Source organism: Lepisosteus platostomus, chromosome 5 (assembly GCF_059453375.1).
Source record: "Lepisosteus platostomus isolate fLepPlt1 chromosome 5, fLepPlt1.hap1, whole genome shotgun sequence".
Taxonomy (NCBI): domain Eukaryota; kingdom Metazoa; phylum Chordata; class Actinopteri; order Semionotiformes; family Lepisosteidae; genus Lepisosteus; species Lepisosteus platostomus.
In genome coordinates, this window is record NC_142615.1 from 49,240,923 (window position 1) to 49,264,977 (window position 24,055).

The 24,055-nt window shown below is 39.2% G+C and overlaps 3 non-coding genes across 3 annotated transcripts; 1 reads left to right on the forward strand and 2 right to left on the reverse strand.

Moving 5' to 3' along the window:
- Positions 1-673: 673 nt before the first annotated feature.
- Positions 674-745, reverse strand: trnaw-cca (transfer RNA tryptophan (anticodon CCA)). Its single transcript has one exon. It is a non-coding gene; the product is annotated as a tRNA-Trp (tRNA).
- Positions 746-1,914: 1,169 nt separating this feature from the next.
- Positions 1,915-2,002, reverse strand: trnay-gua (transfer RNA tyrosine (anticodon GUA)). The gene is given in 2 exon segments: positions 1,915-1,950; positions 1,966-2,002. It is a non-coding gene; the product is annotated as a tRNA-Tyr (tRNA).
- A 6,487-nt stretch (positions 2,003-8,489) lies between these two features.
- On the forward strand, positions 8,490-8,561 carry trnaw-cca (transfer RNA tryptophan (anticodon CCA)). Its single transcript has one exon. It is a non-coding gene; the product is annotated as a tRNA-Trp (tRNA).
- Positions 8,562-24,055: the final 15,494 nt, after the last annotated feature.

Below are 24,055 nucleotides of genomic sequence, written 5' to 3' on the forward strand. Positions count from 1 at the left end.
GAAATTTTAGACGGAGCGGTGCATTACTAGTAGCGGCGCTGAGCACACTATGGGGAAATTCAGGGTATGTGAAATCCCAGCGGTTTAATAAACAACGCGTCTGATTTCGGATCATAGGATTGTAGGTTCGACTTCTACCTGGCTTGTGTAAATTTTATTCAAGCTCCTCAGTAATAGATGTATATTATGTAATGAACCGCACCTGAAAGCAAACGTTGGGTCTGTTTCCTTTGTTTTCCAGCATGAAATAGCAAATCGTTACAAAAAGCACCTGCTAATGTCCAATAGCGGTTTTTTTTTTTCAAATTACATTTTCAGGCTTCAGACACTTTTTAATAAAACAAAAGTGTCCGGAAACTCATTAACTTTCAGGTTTGCTTGAACCTGTATTAAAAAAAGTTATCTGAAACTTCCGGGATTCCATTATCTGATGTAGCTGTCTCTAAAGTTGGACGTGATGTTAAGCAGATGTGAACTGTGCCTTTTCTCTTAAAAAAATACAAAGTTCTTTTTTTCCCCTTCACTCCAATGCTGGAGACTGTAAGCCTCTGTGAGCTCCACACTGCGTGTCCTGTACTGCTCTATGTACTAATCTATGTGGTGTACAGATAGAACTCATCTGCATGGTGTGAATTCCGTGTTCAGGACCAGCAGAACCTGAAAAAGTAACAGCTGACCTCGACGTGATTTGAACACGCAGCCTTCTGATCTGGAGTCAGACGCGCTACCGTTGCGCCACGAAGTCACGGCTGTCCGTGCCTTTGAATTCCCCAAAGGAGACAAATCAGCTTCACAAAAAAAAAATCTCATGTGAAGTGCGCAGCTCTTCCGAAGAGAGTCTTTTCTTCCCAGACCACATTTTATTCTTCCTGCGCAGCTCTTGTGCAGGTGTTGTTCTCAATTACAGATCCAGGAACACTGATTGTTTTTTCTATTTTTTTAAATTAAGTACCCCATGGTGCAACGGTAGCACGTCTGACTCTAAATCCCCAAGTTCATTTTCAAAGTATATCGGAGTCAACTGATACTGATCAGGTTCTGCTGCTACTGAACCCGCAGTCTTCACCTTAAAGTTCAATTCCCCAAGCCTTTTGACCTTATATGTCCATCCCTTCTCGTCAAAACTCGTATTTTCACAGGGTACCCTTCAGAAATCGCAGTATAGAATGAAAAAACTCCAGTAGATCTCGGCCGCTGTTGGTGATTTTCCTTTTAAAATAAATTAATCTCTGGAAATTTTACGGAGTGTATCACTTTCACTGAGACCGAGAAGTGTTAAGCTGTACATGCGTCTTTGTGGCTCAGTTGTTAACCAAAAGGGTGGTGGTTTGAGCCCTTCCAGGGACGCTACGAGCCTTTTAACGTACACACCCTCCTCACTTCATTTCTCCACGGCCGGTCTTGTATCGCTAACAAATACAGAGCCCGTAGGAGGCAGTAAGCTCGCATATATATAGCTCACTGTGTATATAATGAAGAAGCAGAAGTTAGTTTCTCATCTGCGCGTTACAGAGCCTTACGCAACTCGTAGTGTACCAACAGCTAGGGTTTGATCCCTGCACGGGCTATTAGTTGAAAGGCCATTGTAAATGACGTAGATAGATAGATACTTTATTGATCCCGTGAGGGAAATTAATAAAGCTTATCCAGCTGGCTTTTATGTTTCACACTAAATTGCGATCTTGAAACCAAAATGAAATTGACATTTGTACTGTATGTTTTTTTTTTAATTACAAAGCAAACAGAGTATTCCCTTAATTCAAAGATCAGATATTGGCCAAAACAAGACAATCAGACGTGGGCTGACTTTGGAACAGGAGCCTCTGCTTCGTCGTTTATTGAGCTTTTGATCAATGTCTGAGAGAAAAAGATTCGCTCTTTTTACTCTTTGATTAAAGTACACAAAAAGCACCTTCCTTCGAGCCGGAACCGAACCAGCGACCTAAGGATTCCCTGCTGACTCCACTACAGTCCTCCGCGCTACCAACTGAGCTATCAAAGGGTTGTCAAATGCTCCTTGGCACATACTGCCCAATGTAGTGAAATGTTCCGGGTGATTTAAATCCCAGTTCGACATCAAGTTTCCAACTCGTTTCCTTAGTCTTGTTTACCTTGAATTTAAGCCACGAACCAGGATTCTACTGTATAAACTTCCGGGGATATTACAAAATGTTTGATGGGGCATCAATCATTCCAGGCGGAAATGGACTCCTTTTTGTTTCTCGAGGGATCATATTAAACATTGCATTAGTATCGAGAGGAGGATCACCATGAAACACAAAACAAACAGTTTCATTCTGTCTTTTTTAGAAAGTAGCGTTTGTGCTACATTAATTATATTTTCGTGGAAATATAGAAGTTGTAAATGTTAAAATTTATATTTGAATCGAAATGTGGTTTTGAGTTAAATATTAGCGGGATCATGTGATTAGTTTGTTTGTCATTACAATATATATTGCCATTTTACTAGAATTTGTAACTGAAATTTACTAGTTGTGTTTTTATGATGATTAGCCATTTGTTGATTACAATATTGTATATAATGTATAATTTGAACTACATATTTTTCAGGTGTGAATAATTGTATATTTTAAGAATAAATTTCTAAAACAAATCATTGGCTTTATTTACTAGTTTCTACACCTATAAAATATTTATTTGATGTATAATAGACCTTTAACTATATATGTATATTAGTCCTCTAAATTTATCCGTATAATAGAACTCCAACCATTTATATATAATCATAGATGTCTAATTGACATATAACAATATACGTATACTAGAATTTCATTGTAGACCAGTTACGGAGCACATTTATACGTCTAAAGTATGCGTTTAATAGTCGTATATTCTACTTCTTTTGCCAACTGGGATGTGCCGATTTTAATTTAACAAAGCTAGATACACAGTTTGTTTCTCGAAAGCGTGTTATGTAAAAAAGATACTTTGCTAAGGATACAACGGGTGTATAAATGAATTCTCCTGACAGCCAGTTGAAGATAAAATTCCACACGTGAAAATGGTTTTCTTGGACATTGACAGGTACTTAATTGTTTACTTGTAGTTCCACATGAGTAAAATAGATATTTCCTGCAAATTTCAAGAGGGCTTGCGAAGAAATCCCATCAAGCTTTAGCAGAGATTATGGTTACAGCGGAACAGTCTGAAGCTCGTCCCTTAGTGGGTTTGAACCACCAGCCCTTCATTTAACAGCTGCACAGAGACACACTCCCGTTGCTTTTTGCTGTTCACACGTTTGTAGTTAAAGAATTATAAAATACTGACATTTTCCTGCCAGCCGGCAGTATTTCTTCTGCACTGACCATGAATAACCAATAACTTTATTTCATCTTTCGCAGTCTGTAATCCACAGAAAATGAAGTGAATACTTGTATTAAGCTAAATCAAGCCGACGGAGATGCACTGCCGTTGTTTTTCTCCACTTTTCGTTAAAAGGAGAAAAATCACTGACATTTTCTTGCGGTATTTCTTCTGTCCTGATTTGCAAGACTTATATTTTATATAAGTTGTATGAATTTCTTGAAGTTCAGAAACAACTTGTTCCACAAAGGAAATGAACACTTGGTTCAAAGTAAATCAAGACGTATGTATCTCTCGCTGCGTGTGCTCTTATCTGTCCATCTCTCTACTTTTCTCTCACTCTGACAGTCTGTGCAGAGTTTCTGAAGGGGATGTAACACCACTTGGCAAACAGAAAAATTATCAGAGGCAGAATAAAAAATCATTATTCTCTTCTCAGTCAGATTCACAGCTCAGAGACAATCGGAAGGAAGCTCCATACTTCTTTTTATCCGTCAATCCAGAACCAGAGGACATTCAGACAATCAGTGCTGTTACATGAATAATATCAGGCAGAACAGCCTGGACTCAGGTTACATCTCCCCATTTTCTCCTTCCTCACAGCCACTTAGAGACAGAGAAGAGCTCCTGGTTCTCCTCTCTGTGAACTGGGCTCAAGACTCACTGATCTGTCAGCTGTGGACTCTGTTCCAGGTCAGAAGCAAGAAGCTTCTATTAACCCTTTCCAGGACCTCCAGCCCTTCAGTATTACTTTCTTTACTGTATGTCAGTCTCCAAACATGTTTTATAAATGTTTTATAACACACGTGAGTGTGGAATTATCTTTTTATGTAATAAACACAAGTAGTGACACTTTGGTCAGTACACTGTATATTGATTATTAGTAGCCAATGGGCCGATGGTCGTGTCTACAGTAGTGACCAGTTGACCAGTCTGTAGCTCTCAGCAGTGGGACTCAGATCACACAGAAGAAGGCCTGTCTGTGTGTGATTCCACACCAGCCCAGGGAATCACCAGCTCTCATATGTCTCTCACAGGTGTCTCACAGTCTTATAAATTTACAATTAGATGAATTATTGTAACAGGTAATCAGACTACCTATGGAACTGAGAGCAGGCTGGAAATAAAACCTCCTGGCTTCTATACTCTGATGATTCGTTTAAAACATTTAAAAGCACTTATTACAGGGACTTGTGCTCGTTCTCTACTGCTCCACACGGGTACGCCTTGTAACACATTAATCTGTGAAGTAAACTATTTTTTTTCCTGTTTAATGAATTTCATTCCTTGGTTTGTCGCTCTCCTTTTACAACTGTTATGATTCGCTTCTCTTCACAGCCCGGTGTGTTCTTTTTTGGGGGGGATGTTATATCTGTAAGAAAAGCCCCCCAGGCTCCAGACAGGAGTCTCCTCCAGCGGAGACGCGCTCTGCTCTGTTACAAAGAGCGCTGTGACATCACAGACACCAGCCTGAGCGCCTGGATCAGAGAGCAAGACCGCGGGAGGCACAGGGTGCGCACGGAGGAGAGTTATTGATCACTTATCTATCGAAAACCAATTAATTCAATTAAAAAACCGTAGAATAAACAATTAGCTTCACCGATTGGTGAGTACTGATTCTTTTTCTGGTTTTGATCCTGTTCTAAATATCTAGAAAACAGTCAATAAAGACTGTATCGATCAATTACTGTAGTGCGTTTAGTGTAAAAAATGTTCAAACCGAAATTAAACAATGATTATTCTTATTATTATTTAGGTAACTGTATCCTAGAGCTAAAAAAATATATTCCAAGTTGATAAATGTATGTAAGTAACAGTTTACATGTATTTTTTCCAGTGTTTATAAATCATAAGTATGGTAACCACGGGGACAGGCGCCATGTCACTGTGCGCGTCTAGGTGTATCGCGTTCGTCACAAAGAGTGATGTGACGTCATGGGTAGCAACAAATACTAATACTAGTGTATTCATATTAATATTAATGAGAGTACAACTGGTTGTTTTAATGCTAGTGTTCATGTGAGTATTAATGATGATAGCGCTACTGATAGTTTTAGTTTTAATGTTCATATTCATGTTAATATTAAATATAATTATAGTGTTACTGTTAGAGAATTAACAGTAGTAGTAGTAGTTTTAATACTACTGTTATTCTAGCATTACTGTTATTCTCTTTGGGGGAATTAAAAGCACATGTGGCGAGTGACCTCGTGGTGCAACGGTAGCGACATCATGTCCGACTTTAGAGACAGTGATATCAGAGAATGGAAGTTTCAGACCTTGTTTTTTTTTACAGGTTCAAGCAAACCTGAAAGTTAGAAAGTGTTTGGTCACTTTTGTATGAAAAAGTGTCTGAAGCCTGTAATTATAATTTGCCCTTTTTTAATTGTGGTTGAAATCCACTCCCATGTACCAAGACCTTACAGTATATTCATGTTTACTTAAATGACTAACTATTGGACTATTGGACATTAGTTGGTGTTTTTTTTTTGTAACGATTTGCTATTTCATGCAGGAAAGAAAGGAACCCAGACCCAACGTTTGCTTTCAGGTGGGGTTCATTTACATAACGGACATCTATTTCTGAGGAGCCTGATTTGAATCACACAACCCCCGGTAGAAGTCGAATCGACAATCTTATAAACCGAAATCAGACGCGTTATCCATTAAACCACTAGCCCGTCACGTAAATTAATTGCACCATGGTGAGTTCAGTGCCGCTACTAGTAATACCCCACCCCCATCTTAAATTTCTAAGTGAGAAACGTGTTTTCTACATTTTTTTTTAGTTTTAAAAAATCATCACTTTTAAGCAGACAAAGCCTTTATGTATCGCTCTGAATTTCTAATTGATTTAGAATTCCAAGACAATAGCGTTTCGTTCCACAGCGGCGTGAAATGATCACGTCTTTCACTCTACTTCTCTCTAGTAGTAAAGCAGATCTTGCTTGGTGAGCATTTCCTCCGGTAAATTAGGTCACTTTTCATGTTAACTCACTTCTTCTAAACACAACATTTCCCGGTGCATGTTTTCTCCATGAAAAAAGACATTTTCCCTTACATGATTTCTCGTTTTGTTTCATCAAAGTGTACAGAAAGAAGAAAGAAAGGAAAAGTGTCGTTAATGAACTCTGTCCCCCTTGGGAGATGTCAAGCGCATTGGACATGAAAAGTGCCCAATAAAAGCCATTTCTCTTCGTTTCTCTTATGGTCAGGGCTCCTGTTCCGTGTAAAGGAGGCAGCTTGCTCAGCCGGCAGACTCAGGGCTTCGTGAATGCAGATGGCTCAGAGCGGTGTGTCCAAGCGGCTATAAAAGAGGAGAATTCTGCCGGCACCGTAGCTGAGTCGGTTTAAGTACCTGTCTCGTTAACTGGAGATCCTGGCTCCACATCCCAGCTGTGCCTTTCTTCCTGTCTTTTTGTGCAGAAACTACCATCTTGGACAACCGCATAGGGCTTGATTTAGTTTAAAGCATGAATGCATTTCCTTTCTGCAACAACTTGTTTTTCAAGAAATTCATACAGCTTGTGAAAAATGAAATGTAATTCTTGGCTATCAGAGCAGTAGGAATATTGCCGACTGGCAAGAAAATGCAAGCAATGTTTATTTTTTGACCGGAAAGGTGCGAATGGAGAAAAGCCTCTCTCATCAGTCTCTGTGGCGCAATCGGCGAGCACGTTTGGCTGTTAACTGAAAGGTTGGTGGTTCAAACCCACCCAGGGGCGATCTTCTTATTATTGTCAATGTAAACACTGTCTCCGCTAAAGCCGAAACCTTAACCCTCTTCATATTTGCAGAAAATGCGAGTCTTTTGCCCGTGTCCAACAACAACACTTGAGACCGGGGAAGTCCAATAGTGATCAACACCGCAACTCCCCAGAAATCCATATTCACCCTTGAAAAAGTATCTTTGAATGGCTGGCGGGAGATATCATTTATACTCCTGTTGCGTCCTCTGCTAAAAGAGTTTAGAAATATAACGCAGATTTGTTTGAGAATTTGACAAGCACTGTTACAGTACGTTAGCACTGTGAAGTTGGATGTTGATATTTTGATATATTTACCTTAATTTTAACATAAATGTAAACATACATGCTGTACAATCTATGCTGTACAATCAAACACAGGTATATTTTGAGACTCATGCTGATCGTCCTGTGGATCCAAAAGAAAATTTTAAAGCTGATACATTTTCGATTGGAATTTGCATCTAGCTACAACGTCCCTGGATAAGAGATTTTATTAGTTGCGTGCAATCGGTATCGTTTACTTTATGTATGGTAGTGGAAATAGTTTTAAAAATGTTTTCTAAAGAAGATTGTATTGCCAGGACCTGCCTTTAGTGCTCAGTAGCGATGACGCTGTTGATATAGATGGAGAAGAAATGTAAGATGAATTGATGATCTAAGCTAAAATAGCCCTAACACGCCTCCTGTAACAGTGTTTGTATTCATAGCAAGTAATATTTTTTTTCAAACCCGAACGTTGCTTTTGCATTAAGTGTTATGTAACCATTAGCGGTTTCGGTAGCTTCTGAAGACCGCACTTTTCCAAACTGAAGCCTATAAGAACATTATTCAAGACACACCATGGCCCAGAATCATGCATCGGGACAAAGATTAACATCCACTGAAAGTACTCCCAAATAAAAGATTTGACCAAAAAATTAAAAGAGTAGGCAAGTATTAAAACAAAACCATAACTTCTTGACTTCCAACCTCTTTCCTGGTTCAGGCCATGTAAAATGACATATTCAGTGGACTCATGCCAAGGTTGTGAGTTTAAGCCTCACCTGGAGCAGCCTGGTTTTCTGTCTTGACAGGTAAACAGTGTTTTGTGTTATTTGCTAAATGGAGAGAGGATTCTGTGTTAATTGTGCTCCTCCTGGGAGAGGTCAAGATGAGAAGTTCACCAGGCTGGTGGTAAATATCCTGTCCAGGAATATCGGGGCTGTAGGGGGTCAGATCTATAGATGTAGTAAACACATTAGTGGAGACGGTGTGTCTGCTCTCTGTGAGAGAGCCAGGCGGGATGAATAATCTGTGGTCTGGGAAGAAGAGACCCTCGTTGGAAGAGCGGCGCTCCTCACAGGAGAGAATGAAAACAATATTTTTCAGGGACGCTGATTTTTCTCTTTGGGTGAATTAAAAGCACTTGTCGCAAGTGACCTTGTGGTGCAATGGTAGTGCGTCTGATTCCAGATCAGAAGGTTGCGTGTTCAAATCACGTTGAGGTCAGCTGATGTGTTTGCAGGTGCTGCTGGTGTCGAACTCGGAATTTACACCATGCAGTCGGGTTTTAGCTGTACACCACCTAGGTAATCCGAACGAAATAACAGAACAGTACAGAACACCCAGTCAGGAGCTTATGCAGCATTTCATCTTGAACACGACAAGAGAAAAGGCACACTGCACATCCGCGAAACATCACGTCCGACTTTAGAGACAGTGACATCAGAGAATGGAAGTTTCAAACCGCTTTTCTGTTACAGGTTCAAGCAAACCTGAAAGTTAGGGAGTGTTTGGTCACTTTTGTATGAAAAAGTGTCTGAAGCCTGTAATTATAATTTGCCCTTCTTTTAATTGTGGTTGAAATCCACTCCCATGTACCAAGACCTTACAGTATATTCATGTTTACTTAAATGACTAACTATTGGACTATTGGACATTAGTTGGTGTTTTTTTTTTTTTTGTAACGATTTGCTATTTCATGCAGGAAAGAAAGGAACCCAGACCCAACGTTTGCTTTCAGGTTGGCTTCATTTACATAACAGACATCTATTTCTGAGGAGCCTGATTTGAATCACACAGCCCCGGTAGAAGTCGAATCGACAATCTTATAAACCGAAATCAGACGCGTTATCCATTAAACCACTAGCCCGTCACGTAAATTAATTGCACCATGGTGAGTTCAGTGCCGCTACCAGTAATACCCCACCCCCATCTTAAATTTCTAAGTGAGAAACGTGTTTTCTACATTTTTTTTTAGTTTTAAAAAATCATCATTTTTAAGCAGACAAAGCCTTTATGTGTCGCTCTGAATTTCTAATTGATTTAGAATTCCAAGACAAAAGCGTTTCGTTCCACAACGGCGTGAAATGATCACGTCTTTCACTCTACGTCTCTCTTGTAGTAAAGCAGATCTTGCTAGGTGAGCATTTGCTCCGGTAAATTAGGTCACTTTTCATGTTAACTCACTTCTTCTAAACACATTTCCTTGTGCATGTTTTCTCCATGAAAAAAGACATTTTCCCTTACATGATTTCTCGTTTTGTTTCATCAAAGAGTACAGAAAGAAGAAAGAAAGGAAAAGTGTGGTAAATGAACTCTGCCGCCCTTGGGAGATGTCAAGAGCATTGGACATGAAAAGTGCCCAATAAAAGCCATTTCTCTTCATTTCTCTTACAGTCGGGGCTCCTGTTCCGTGTAAAGGAGGCAGCTTTGCTCAGCCAGCAGACTCAGGGCTTACTGAACGCAGGTGTCTCAGAGCGGTGTGTCCAAGTGGCAGTAAAAGAAGAGAGTTCTGCTGGTGTCGTGGCTTAGATGGTTAAAGCGCCTCTTTAATAAACAGGAGATCCTGGGTTTAAATCCCAGCGGTGCCTTTCTTCCTGTCTTCTTGCATCGTTTATTGTTATAGACAACATGCTTCTGCATTAAGTTTAATGGAGGTGTTTATTTCGTTTTTGGCACAACTTGTTTTTCAAGAACTCCACACATCGCGAAAGCTAAAATGCTTGTCTTTGTTATCAGTTCAAAAGAATTACTGCCAGCTGGCAAGAAAATGACAACGATTTTTTTTTTACTTTAGCCAAAAATCTGTGAATGTGGAAAAATATGACATGTGTCAGTTTCTATGGCACACTCAGTCAGGGTGTGCTTCAGTTAAACACAACGTTCGTAGATCAAATGCACCCAGAGACACACTTCGAATTAATCCGATCTAAACATTACCTTCTCTAAATGTGATTGAGTTTCTTTGCACGTCGTTAGCCATCTTGATGTTTTCAGAGATTTTCAACTTTTGACACTAGTCAAACTACAAGTAAATAGTTGAGTACCTATGTCAATATCACCGGGAATGTGAATATAAATGTAAACATCAATATTTCTGCCTTCTCCTGAGAAACACAAGTATAGAGTCAAAACACAATAAATAATGCTAGAAAATTATTCAGTTAACACCCAGATGTGACAAAACACATTTAAGACTTACATCCCCTTTAAATATGTATTTCCTTAATATCAGTTCTCTTCCCTCCCCAGGATACCTGCAAATTCACTATATCATATTAAAAGCTGTGTGTAAGTCTTACATGTGTTCTGTCACATCTGGGTGTTAAATTAATAGATGTGTTGTGTTATTTAATATGATTTGACTCCATGCTTGTGTTTCTCGGGAGAAAGCAGAAATATTGGGGATTTGCGGCTACAGAAAATAATGTGAACTTTACAGGCAAAAGTTAGGTTACGTTAAAGAAACAAAAACTTATTGTCACCCTTTTCAACTTGATTATTTAAGACATTTGTTCGGAATAGTATATCTTCTCGTGTCTGTGGCTGTTATCCTACAATAACGGTGGTGAAATAGCAGGAATGTGCGGAAAGAATCGGAGATAGAACAGAAGACTCATCTAGTCGATAGTAAGGTTGTGTAGGACCGCACACACTTCGATGTCAGTGTTGAGTAGTGTGGTTTAAAAGCTTCTTCACGAACCAGGAAGGAGTAGAAATCTAAAGTCTTCTGATCCGTAATCAGACACGTTATCCATTGTGCCATTGGCGTTTGTATTGCATTCCTATACAGCACCACATTGAGTTCAGAGCCGCTACTAGTAATACATCGCCCCGGTCAAAAGTTTCTTCAATTAGATTCATGTGTTTTGTACGTGTGTCTAATTACTACGTCTTTCATTATGTCTGGTTTAAAATAATGTATCTTAAAAACAGAGAAAGGGTTTATGAGTCTCCCTGAAATTCACACACGAAGAATAAAAAATATCGCGTTTAAAAAGAATACAGAGATGCCGGCGATAGAAAACTTAAGCGCGCGCTATCACTGAACTAAACTCCCGATCGATAAGTTTGCCGGCGGCTTTTTAATTGTGTTAGGAAGAGCAAATAGTCCACAGTGTACATTTTAAAGGTCTGAGCAAAACAATCAGACGTGAGGATTATTCAGAACAGGAGCCTCTACTTCTTTGTATACTGAGCTTTCGGGTGAACGTCAAAGTGAAAGACAAATTCGCAATTCACTTTTTGATTAAGGAACAAGAAAACACCACCCTTCAAACTGGATTCAGACCAGGGACATAAGACATACTCACTGCTTTTTCTACAGTTTTAAGAGCTAGCAACTGAGCTATCGAGAAGTCTAAAATAAACGTTTTGTCACACGCGTAGCCCAATGTAGTGTAGTGTTCCTCTTTATTTAAATCCCAGTTCGACATCAAAATACTCACTCCCATAGTCTCGTTTAGTAGAAGAAATGGACCAGGCTTCTACTCTATAAACGTCAATAGTTCTTATAAAACATTTGAAGGGATATCAGTGCAGGTGGAAATTGACTCTTTTTCTTTATGATTTGGTTTTGATTTTGAATCGTTATATTATTAAGTTTGTGCTTTCTCTGTTTTTATCATATTGTGAACTTATTTTTTAAACAAATGCTTACAAAGGCAAACAGGGCACACAGTACAAGCTACTGTGCACTTTTGGGAGTATACGAGGTTCGATATAAAATCGCAAAAATGTAAAAGGAGAAAATACCCCAGACTGCGTGTAAAGTCCTCCTTGAGGTATGCTTTCAAAATAGCTGCACCAGGCACTTGGAGACAGATAAACATAGGTATTTAAAATTCAGGAATATGAATGGTCAATTGCTTACAGTTGGGTTTTTACGTTTCGTATTTAGCGATTTGTGTATAAATCTTTTAACAATTCATTAAAATGCTAACAATATGTAAAATAAAAACAACAGCAACGTTAAATGGCGGGGAGACGGGCAGTTTTTTTTACAATCAGATTCCAATCTCTAATGCTGTGTTTGAGAGCTGTGTGTGAGAGCTTACTGTACATAACTTTCCTTTTCTCACATTTTCTGAAAACCATTCCAAAGGGGCACCTGTCACGGACGTCCAAAGGGACTAACCATGGGGAGTAGGAGAGTGGAAAAAGACCCATATGCGTAGCGGCGAGACGGGAAAAAGGCCCGGGCTCATTAGTGCAAAGAGTTCAGGAATGCCATATAGAAACCTATGCCCTCAGGGAGCGGACGTGGGGCGCCCTGGTGCTAGGCGGGTCTCAGGACATCCAAACGTCAATGCTGAGCAACGACAGAGTGCAAGACCCGGAAATATATAGCCCAAGGGAAAGAGAGGGACAGGAAGGACAGCAGGCTGGAAACTAGGGACAGGACAGAGAAGGAGCGCCCTCTGGCTGCAGAGGGCGTGACAGTACCCCCCCTTCATGCCAAGCACCCTGTCAAGATGTGAGTCGCTCTTGAATCAGAGCGGGGTGACACGGGCTTCTGTTCTGATATGGTTGTACGAGAAGCAGGAGGAATTGCTTCACTCGTATTGCTTCATGAGCTGAATCAGGAGTGAGACATTTCGTGTGTTTGTGCATATGTCAACGCCTGACCAACATCGTAAAACTAAATTAAAAACTAACATTAAGTTGTCAGAGACATTCATTTATATACAAACAAGAGACAGACAAAGTAATAATTCTTCATTAACTTGTCCTACACTGATCAGACTATTTGAAATTGTCTGATTCAGCCTGTGCAGTTCGTGCTAATTAGAACAACGCCAGTACTGAACCCTCATCACCGAACAGACTATTTAGCACAAGTTCAGCTGCTCGCCAGCTTTGTTACGCACAGTTTTGCATTGCTATTGAGCTCAGAGCAGGAGCTGATCTTCAGACAGTACCGTGTTAAGTAGTCCGCAGCTTCGTGCAAAACAGTTCGACAGTTCATTGCAATTTAGCCAATGTGTTTTCTATAGCTTTCAGCTGCAGTTAATTTACATAAAGAAAATCTACTACTGGTTTAAAAGCAACATGAGTCAGACAGGAGTCAAACCTACAATCTTCTGATCCAAAGTCAGATGCATTATACATTACACCACTGGCCCTAACCTTATGGTGCTCAACAGCACCATAGTGACCTCAGTGCCACTACTAGTAATGCATCACCCCCATCCAAAATTTCTAAGTAAAAAAAAAAACTTTTTCTATACTTGTCTGTTTAAAAATATGATATCTTTAAAAAAGACAAAGGGCTTGTGTGTCACGCAAAAGTTTTGATTCATTTCGAATGCAAAGTAAAACCATTTTCTTCCAAGAAATCATAAATTTGTCTCATCCTCCACACTATAATCCTCTCTTGTAGTAGTAAAGCATTTTGAATTCAACCGAACAATATATTAAAGGAACAAGTAATAGGTTTATTCCATGCTGAAAGAGAAGAGAGAAAACACAACGTTTCAACTATGAAAACTTCTTCAGGTTTGTTTTCTCTCTTCTCTTTTCAGCATGGAATAAACCTACAGTATTACTTGTTTCTTTGCAGATATGCATGCTGAAGTAGCTATCCACCTGAATATATTAAACGATTCATCTATACGATTAACATAATGTTCTCCTGAATAACTACTCAAAAGAAGCCACAGCTCAGGTGTTAGAGAGATTTGAAATCAGATCGATGGATTTAGAGTCCAGACTGCGAACCGACAGCTGACACAGGTCTTTTACAGAACCGTTCTGATTTTTTCTACTTTGTCCCCGTGACATCATTGTCCTGCTTGCAGCCGAGCCCGACACACAGTACCATCTGGTTTCTGTCGCTGGGCGCTCACCCTGTGGTCCATGTGGGTCCTAATGCCCCAGTATAATGACGGGGACACTAAACTGTAAACAGGTGCCGTCCGTCGGCTGATAAGTAAAACTGAGGTCCTGACTCTCTCTGGCCTTTAAAAATCCCAGGTCATCTCTTGAAAGAGTAGGGGTGTAACCCCAGCATCCTGGCCCAATTTTCCAATGGCCCTTACCAGTCATGGCCTCCTAATAATCCCCATCTATGGACTGGCTTCATTACTCTGCTCTCCTCCCCACTGATTGTTGATGTGTGGTGAGCATTTTGGCACAGTATGGCTGCCGTTGCATCATCAAGGTGGGGCTGCACATTGGTGGCGGTAGTGGGATTCCCCATTACCTGTAAAGCACTTTGAGTGGAGTATCCAGAAAAGCGCTATATAAGTGTAAGTGATGATGATAATAATAATAATTATTATTATTATGTAAATTGCAATAAAAATATAATATTTGTTTCAAAATCGATTAATGTAAAAACTGATAAAGCTAATGCTTTTTTCAGGGCTATATCTACTTTAAAAAAAAAGAGAAGTGAAATTTGGAGAAGATGCACCAGCGGGTGCCTTCACATCTCCAGCTTCAGTCTCGCCTGTAGCTGCGAGAAGGTTAAAAGCACACAAGTGATCTGTAGACGATGTTCGGGGAAGAGATAATTCTGTTTTCAACACAGGGAGTGAGAATGAGCTCAGTCCGGCTCCCAGCAGAATCCATTCTGGTTTGGTTACTGTTAGACTGTGCGTCTGAGGCTCTTTGGATCGCAATGTGAAAAAAAAACAATTGCTCACATCGAGAGGAAGGGAAGATATCATGTTTAAAAAATCAGAACCGAAGATTTGGATCTGGGGCCTCATACTTATCAAATTATTAAAATAACAGTTATTAAAATATTAGATTGTGTTTCTGCAACATTTCGTGCACACTACGCCATTTTTATCTAAAAATAAAACAACAGCCACAACAAGGGCTTTACACGCAGTCTTGGGTATTTTCCCCTTTTAGATTTTTGCCACTTTATATCGAATCTGTTATACTCCCAAAAATGCACAGTAGATTGTACTTAATAAAAATGTACAATTCACCGCTGGTATAAACAGATGTGTGCCGTGTCTGCCTTTGTAAGCATTTGTTTAAAAAATAAGTCCACAATACGATAAAAACACAGAAAGCACAAAGTTAATAATACAACAATACAAAATCAATACCAAATCATAAAGCCAATTAAGTACAGATGCAGCCATTCAAAATGCGCGGTAAAAACCCGCGGTACAGTAACCTACCCACAAGCCACCGCAGGGCACCGGAGGGCACCGCGGTAAGTGATTGGCTGGCCAAAATGACCGACAGGGGCACTCGTGGTGCATTGGTTGGTAGTGCAAAGATTTAATCATTTAATGTCTTTACTGTGCACATTTTAATCCGCTTAGTTTTGAATATTTATATGGATTTTACCACTAAAGGGAAATTTTAGTAGCTGAGCATAAAAAGAAGAGGAGCATAACGCATCTGAAGGTCATGAATGATATTAATTTAGGAACATAAACATTACTGTATGTATGTAAACTGTACTGTGTATGGCTGGTCTTGGTAGTTGAAAGAAAAAATACACACCAGTTTTCCATTTCTCCCTAAACATTTTAAGCATGAAAGTTTTATGAAACGGTACCCAAATATGCGATTGCTGTATGGAATGAATTTTAATTTAAAAAAATTATTTAACACGAACATAAAGCTGTTTACATCTTCCGCCTGAGAACAGTCACCCGTTGCTACCCAACGCAGAAACACAGCCACTAACTAGCAAAGAGAGGACATTAGCTACCCAATATGATAAAGAAATAAATGATTATTTTGTTTCTTTCTTTTGCACATTTATTTGAACATTTCCATCGATTGTACAAGCACTTGGAAACTGTCCAATCCCTAGTTCATCAGGCATTTTACTGGTCTGGCACCGGTCTGTGTCTTCCAGGATATAATGCCAGCGAACTCTTGTTTTTATGTCCACTATAACAGACAATCTCCTTTGCTTTTAACCGAGCGTTTAATAATTTCCTAAAATGAAAATGATTTACTTTATTTCCCTCACGGGATCAATAAAAGTATCTATCATCTGTCTAAACTATGGGACAGAATTCTGGGGTCTCCCCATACCAGAGATTATGGTAGGGCTTCAGAATGGTGATTGGCTGACACCATCTGACACCCCTCTGATTGGAGAAAAAAAGACGTGCTGGTTTGCTATACATACTGTACCAGGAAGAGGATTTCTTTCTATTCAAAACGTGTATTTTAAAAGTTTAAGAAGTAAAAACCTTACAGTGTACACAGATTTCTAAACTGATCAGGATCGTTATCTTTGTCTTATGCATAATAATGTTCACCGCTCTGTCCAGCAAATTAATAATAAACTTTATTTTATATAGCGTTTTAAACGAATAAGTAATTAGATTGCTCATAAACCTAATCACTTGCTTTTTCTTTTTATTTAGGCTCAGATTTCAACTATAGATCGTATTATTAATAACCATAATAACAACCAACCAACAAAAACAACCATATAAACATAATACCAACCAAAAACATAGATAACAACCACAATACAAAATCAAATATATCAAACAATTTTACTCTCGCAAATTCCTCAAATTATCATAATCCCGCCCCTTATGCAAAACCAAACCTTCCTCCCATCCCAGTTTATCCTGTTTATCATAAACAAAATCCACCTCAATTTTCAACATAAAGCATTACACAAAATCAATACCTCAACACTCCATACTCAACAACGATAATTCACAAACAGCCAGAACATGTAACTACACATTCCCAAACAGACCAAATTCCCATAGCCCCGCCCCTTATGCAAAACCAACATCCCTCCCCTGTTCTCTCTCTCCCCTGGCGGTTGTAATTGTTTTTATTTTCAAAAAAATTTTAGCAAAGTCATGTATTTTAAAAATCTTAAGATTTTTATATTTATGTCTTTATTTAGTGGTTTCATTAGTGACAAAGGCTAAACTTTCTTGGAAAAATGTCTTTTATGTAAACCATGTTTGCTATTAATTCATTCAGGGCTAAAATATGTTCATTGTCTTCTAATGAAAGAAGGGTTCCTTTCGCCGTAGTCGGGTTGAAATTAGAGGCTTGCCACGCCCGGACTGTTACAGCAACGCATTAGCATGTTAAAGCGATTTCATTGAGGAGCCTAGCCTTTAACTAGTAAGTACTGTACTTACTGGGTTTTTGAGGGGGGGGAGGTGTCTTTCGCTGGAAATCTCGCCTCCTACTTTGAAAATACCCGTGAAACCGGTTCAGTTCGTCACAGCCAGCACTCCTGCAGAGAGGGGGGTTGTACTTGCAGTGTATACAGTACACGCGTTATGCTCTTCGTTAATGTCTAAGCCGGAACATATCATTATATCTCATTTTGTATTTCTTAAAAAAAAAACGTTTTCCCAGCCTAACAGTATTGTTTTTAACCTGTAAAGCGCTTTGAGGAGCCACCTTTAAAGGCGCCATATACAATAAAGTTCATTATTATTACTATTGTAAATTTGCTGGACAGAGAGGTGAACATTATTACACAGAAGACAAAGATAGCGATTTACGTTGCATTGTGTATCGTGCTGCTTTAATACAGTTTTAAATAATTAAAAGTCTAAACAGTATCAGCTTTATTTATGGGTTTTAAATAAAGGTGATTTAAACGCGATTTAAATCAATATAAATGTTTATATTGTAACGCATAGGTGACTATTCATTGTTATTAAAATGACTTAAATTCGATCATGTTGTGGTATTTAGAAATATACATTTGTTTGGTGTGAGTGAAGTTTTATTTAATCTCTGAGCCATACTGATTCTTCTGGAAGCCAGTTTCCACCAGGGAGTAAAAAAAAAAAACACACTATGGTATTCTCTCCAATGCAGTGCAGTTAAAAACATACCTCTGATGCTGCTCCTAAATGAATATCGTTTATGACCATCAGAAGCTTTATGCTCCTTTTCTTTTTTCCAGTGGATTGAACAGGGAGAGGCATTTCATGATGTACTTTTCACTGATGAAACAACAGTGGCTCTGGAACAGTTTTCAACCATGTCGTTTTATAAAAAGGGGAGATATGTACACGTTACTGAAGCTAAAAGTTTAGCCTTTGTCACTAATGTAACCACTAAATAAAGACATATAGAAATCCCTACGTTACAGACTGTATATGGCTGGTATTGGTAGTTTAAAGAAAAAATACACACCAGTATTCCACTTTCTCCCTAAACATTTTAAGCATCAGTCTTACATGTGGTTATTTCGGAAACGTTTGTACGTGCTCCTTCTGACCATGTTACTGTTTACTGTTACTGACCATATTAAGTTTAAGTGCCTGTGGGCACTTTTCCTGTCCGTGGGGGGTGGACCGTCTTTCATTAGAAGGTTAGTCTGTTCTACTCTGAGAATGTAGAGGGGGTGGAAAGTGCCTGCGGTCATTTAATTAGTATTAAAATTCGCACTGATTCCCTTGTGAAGATACGGACATAGGAATATTCGTGCGTGGTCAAAAAATGGCATAAAAACGACAAAGTGAAGGCTGTGAAAACATTCACAATGTACTTTATACACAAAGCAAATATACCCCCCCCCCCTCTCAATTCAATTCAAGCTGCTTTATTAGCATGACAGATGGGTACAATCAGTGTTGGGTATTTACTTTGCTTTGAGATGCCACTTTTAAAGGTGATATATAAAATCAAGGCTTTACTTGCTTTAACTCCGCAAGTCTAAGTTCTTGTGTCTGTCCTATTCGAACCCGAAAGTATTACAATATGTATCTTTATAGCAGGTGGTGTACAGCTTTTTAGTATAGATTACACTTTTCTAAAATGTATTTAAAAAATAAAAACGATTACAATCTAATCTTTCCACGTTTGATCCCAAAATAAATCTAAACGGGGAGAAAGCTATGCTGAAAGTTTATTAAGATACTTAGAAGACAAAGATATCAATTTATGTTGCATTTGTCTGATTGTGAATCAAAAAACACATATATTTAAACCCGCATTTGCGATTTAAATCAAAACGTTATTTAAATCAATATAAATTTTTATATTGTAACGCCTAGGTGACTATTCATTGTTATTAAAATGACTTAAATTCGATCATGTTGTGATATTTAGAAATATAAATTTATTTGGTGCGAGTGAGGTTTTATTTAATCTCTGACTCAGTGATGGCCTGGCATGGTGAGGTGCGCTGGCAGCTATGTGGTGTTACGCAGTGGTGGCCTGACACGGTGAGGTGCCCTGGCAGCTCTATGATGCAGTGGTGGCCTGGCATGGTGAGGTGCGCTTGCAGCTATGTGACGCAGTGGTGGCCTGGCACGGTGAGGTGCGCTGGCAGCTGTGTGATGCAGTGGTGGTCGGGTATGTAGAGGTGCACTGGCAGCTGTGTGTTGTGACGCAGTGGTGGCCTGGCACGGTGAGGTTCGCTGGCATATAATGAATATATTTCCATGGATATAATACAACTGTTATTATTGATCACCGAATTATTGTACTTGACATGACTTCATTCAGCCTTTCCTGAACGTCTATGACAGGCAGAGAGAGTGTTGTTTCTGGTGCGATCTTTTGCAGCTGACATTTCACTGTTTTAAACGAACAAGAAATTAGATTGCTCATAAATCACTTATTCTATATAAACACAGCGTAATTGCCCTCCGAAAATCCTCTTTTTCTTGTTCGTTTTAGAGACCTTGATCGAAACTGATTTTAGATGTCAGAAAGGATTTATTTTCTCTGTATTTCCTACATTGCTTTGTCGAGATTTTAACTTTATATCTAACTTTATATCTAGGCTCAGATTTCAACTATAAATCGTACAGTGATTAATAGCAGTAAATACTGATGTTTTGCGCCCTACTACCACAAAAATATATGTTTAAAAAAATGTCATGTTCCCATAAAAAAGTCATGCCTTGGAGTATAGACCCCCAAAGGAATGCCATAGACTCAAACTGCAAAATAAACACATATAGAAAGAAAGTATTTGTATTGTAATTGCAAATCCTGGTACTGTATGAGTGATTGATATGACTTTCCTCATTACAAATCTCTTATTAGAATTTAAATTTCTCTGTAACTCCAGGTCAGAACAGAGAAAATGTAACTGCCTTAAGGAGTTTACGATTATGAAAAATAGAAGGATAAGCATGATACGTATGTCTTCTGTCATTTTCTAAGTCATGTTACTGAGCACCAAATCTTATTGAGAATATGAATCCATTTAAGGTTTATACCATTAAAGTAACGGTTTATTCCATGCTGAAAATGTTTGTACCAGACTTTTTTGAGGCCTGTTTAATTGTGTCTGAAGTCTGATGTTGTAAATTTTATTGTTAAAAAGATCCATGAAAATGTCACTACTAAAGTTAGCTGGTACTGTTGGTATTGTAAGTGGCAAGTAGAGCTCATATTTTAGATTTTGTGTAGTTGCTAGCGTTGAACTGTGTGTTGGATGCACATGAATTGAAGGAATGGGCAAACATAGCTGATGCGGATCCACAGAGCCAGCATATTAAGATGTTTATAATTAGAGGCAATTTGTTTAAATAACTAGGTATGGATACTGATGTGCAAGAGAGGTGGAAAGGCTGTTTCCTTAAGCCAGCACTATAAAATATTTTATTCTCAGTGAGATGCTGCCATTTCATAGTGGGTTTCTAACACCGTGTATAGTTCCATCAGCACAGTGCCTTTACTTCCATTTCTAATCTCTTTATCCAGTACAGAGGATTTGGAGCCTATCCCAGTAAGCAACGGACACAAGGCAGAATACACCCTGGACATAGCGCCAGTCCATCACAGGACAGACAGACACAAACACACACACACCAGGGCCAGTTTTCCCATAAACCAATTAACTTACCAGTATGTTTTGGAGTGCGAGAGGGAGTCATATCACACATATGGAGAAAAACCAGAGAGAACATGTAAACCCCACACACACAGGATGGCAGGAATTGAACCTAGGACCCCAGTGCTGCAAGATAGCAATGCTAACCACTTTGCCACCATTATAAATGGATGGATATCTTAGTTATCTTTCTAGTTCACAGGTTTGCATGCATAATTTAATTTTGAAAGCCACTGAGACATCAGGTACTACTGTTGTATTTATGAAAAAGAAACAAAACAAAAAACATACTAACAACTGTGCCATCCTACTCCTTAGTTAATACATTTTATTATTCATAAACAGTTAACATTGTTAGCAAAATATTTAAAATTATATTTAACCCTATTTTTTCTTTAGTTTTGTATTTAACTTATTATATGATAGTCAGACTTAATGTATATTTGAACAATGAAAATATATTTTTACAAGATTTTACATTAAGCACTTAAAATTAATATGGTTAATAATAGTAAACTGTAACATGCTGTAACAAGATCGGTTAAACTGCGAAGAAAATGCTTTCAGAGAAAATGCTTTCAGAGAAAATGTTTCAGGTGTGAAGAACATAGATCTCCAATGCAATTTCAACCAAAGCTGTTCCCACACACCCTGCCCCCACTACCATTAGAATATACACAAACATTTTAGCGTTTCATTCTGAGCAGAAGACCCTCACACCTGAAGAGTGCTGGCTGTGACGAATTAAACCGGTTTTACAGGTTTCAATCACAGACCATGGATTTTTAGAAACATCCCATCAGTGACATCACTGAAGTCAACTCCTAGGTACTGTAACTGTCGTGTGGGTAGTTTCACAAGAATCAGACAAAGGTTTAAGCATCGCTTGTTCTAGATAAAACTGCAAAAAAAAAAACAACAACCAATAATGTACTTCTTTGCGTCTCTGTTTGCCCAAATCATATATTCACAACGTGAAATCTAGAAAATAATATTACGTAACCAAAATCCGCAATATGGAAACAGAACCTGTGTAATTGTTGATAGATGATGTACTCGTAACATTTTTTCAAGACGAACTACAACATTTAAAAAATGACTTGTATGTACTTGATATCTCTAATCAATCCACGGGTCCCAGCACAAAACGAAACTAAAACGCATACCGTTTCGCGCTTCTTATTAGTTGCTCAAAAGTAATTTGATCGTATGAAATGCATAATATAAACCTAGAAACATATACGTGAGCAGTACTTAAGCACTGTAGTATCGGTGTTAAGACATACCTCTCAAATACTGTAAATCAAGTTAAAAATATCTCAAGACCGATTCTGGTCATAATGAAACCATGTTTCGTGTATGTTTTCTTTAAAGTACTGAGACCAGCCATATACTGTATGTTTATGTTCCAAAATTAATATCGTTTATGGCCTTCACACGCGTTGCAGTATGCTCCTATTCTTTTTATGCTCAGCTACTAAGATTTCCCTTCAGTGGTAAAATTAGATATGAATATTCAATACTTAAACGGGCACAGTTAAGACATTAAATATACATATACATACTGTATACAGTACAGTTTTCATACAGTAATATGTTTATGTTCCTAAATCAATCTCTTTTATGAGCATGTGAAAGGCATGGTGAATCGATTCTCAAAAATTACTGTACTTTGCATGATTGGAAACAAATGCGTGATTGCGAAATGCTGTGGTGTTACTTTTACAAAGACGGTCAATGAAAAAAAGAATGTTGACCAGGGCAATACTTTGAGTTTACACTTACAGCTTGTCCAAGGTCATTCATTATTAATACTATTAGTAATATCTTCGTTAAAGACTTTGATGGCCACAGCTCAAACATGAGAGGTTGAGCTTTATTAGCTCCACCTTGCCGAAATTCCGGATACTATTATTTTGCTTGTCATATTATAGGAGAATTTACGGTAACTAGCAGTATTTACCGGTAACTCGCGGTATTTACCGGTAACTTGCGGTAGACTGCGTACAGCGTACCGGAAAATAATGCAGTATCGCCCACGCATTTTGAATGGCTGCATCTGTATGTCCCCCAGCTCTGAGCCCATTGGGCCTGCTGGTGTGACCAGAGCTGCAGCGTCGCCATGCTGGTGGGGGTCAGTTCGGCTTTTCTGTTGGAATGAACAGGGGGGTTACATGATGGTGCTGTCTGTGGTCTGGCTGTCCTGCTGGTCTGGATGAGGGGTGCGTAGTGTGGTGCAGGTTCTTGTCCCATCCTGCTCTTGGTCCAGGTTGGAGGGTTGCACCGATTCTGAGTCTTGTTAGCTGGTATGGATGGGTTTGGGGGTGTTGATACCAGAGTGGTCCGAGGGGGGTGCAGGTGTCTCGGGGGCATTCTTGTTTTTCTGTGAGTTCAGGTTGATTCTGTTGGTTTTGCCACGAATCTCCCTCACGCAGGCAAGTGCTCCCGCATTCCTACGAGCTCTCCCCGTACCAAACGTGCACGTGTCAATCAGGCCTCTGCTTAAACCTTCATCTGCCCCCCGGTCATTGCTCACGATTGAGATTCTCTCCCGGAGCTTACGTACTAACTACACCTTTGCCTTACTACGACTTCTCCCCTGGACCTCGACCCCGCTTTAGCCACTCGATTTTGTACCTTCGCCTGTTTTACGCTTTCTCGGATCCTGACCCCAGCCTGACTTTTCGTTTACGCCTCTGCCTTCTGAATCCACACCGACGCAACTTCTACGCCTTCCCGGACTCCGACCCCTGCCAGTCCCTCGACTACACTTTCGCCTGTCGATTCTGTGCCTACGCCTGTGCTACGTGTGGAAGACCGAGTCAAAAGGTCAGGACAGTGACTATGCGTGGGAAAGGTTTTCTGTTCGCACCTAAGACCACTGTCTTAGGTGCAAACTAAAGCCTGTGATTCCTCACACCCATTCAACCAGAGAAAATTGAAACAGATT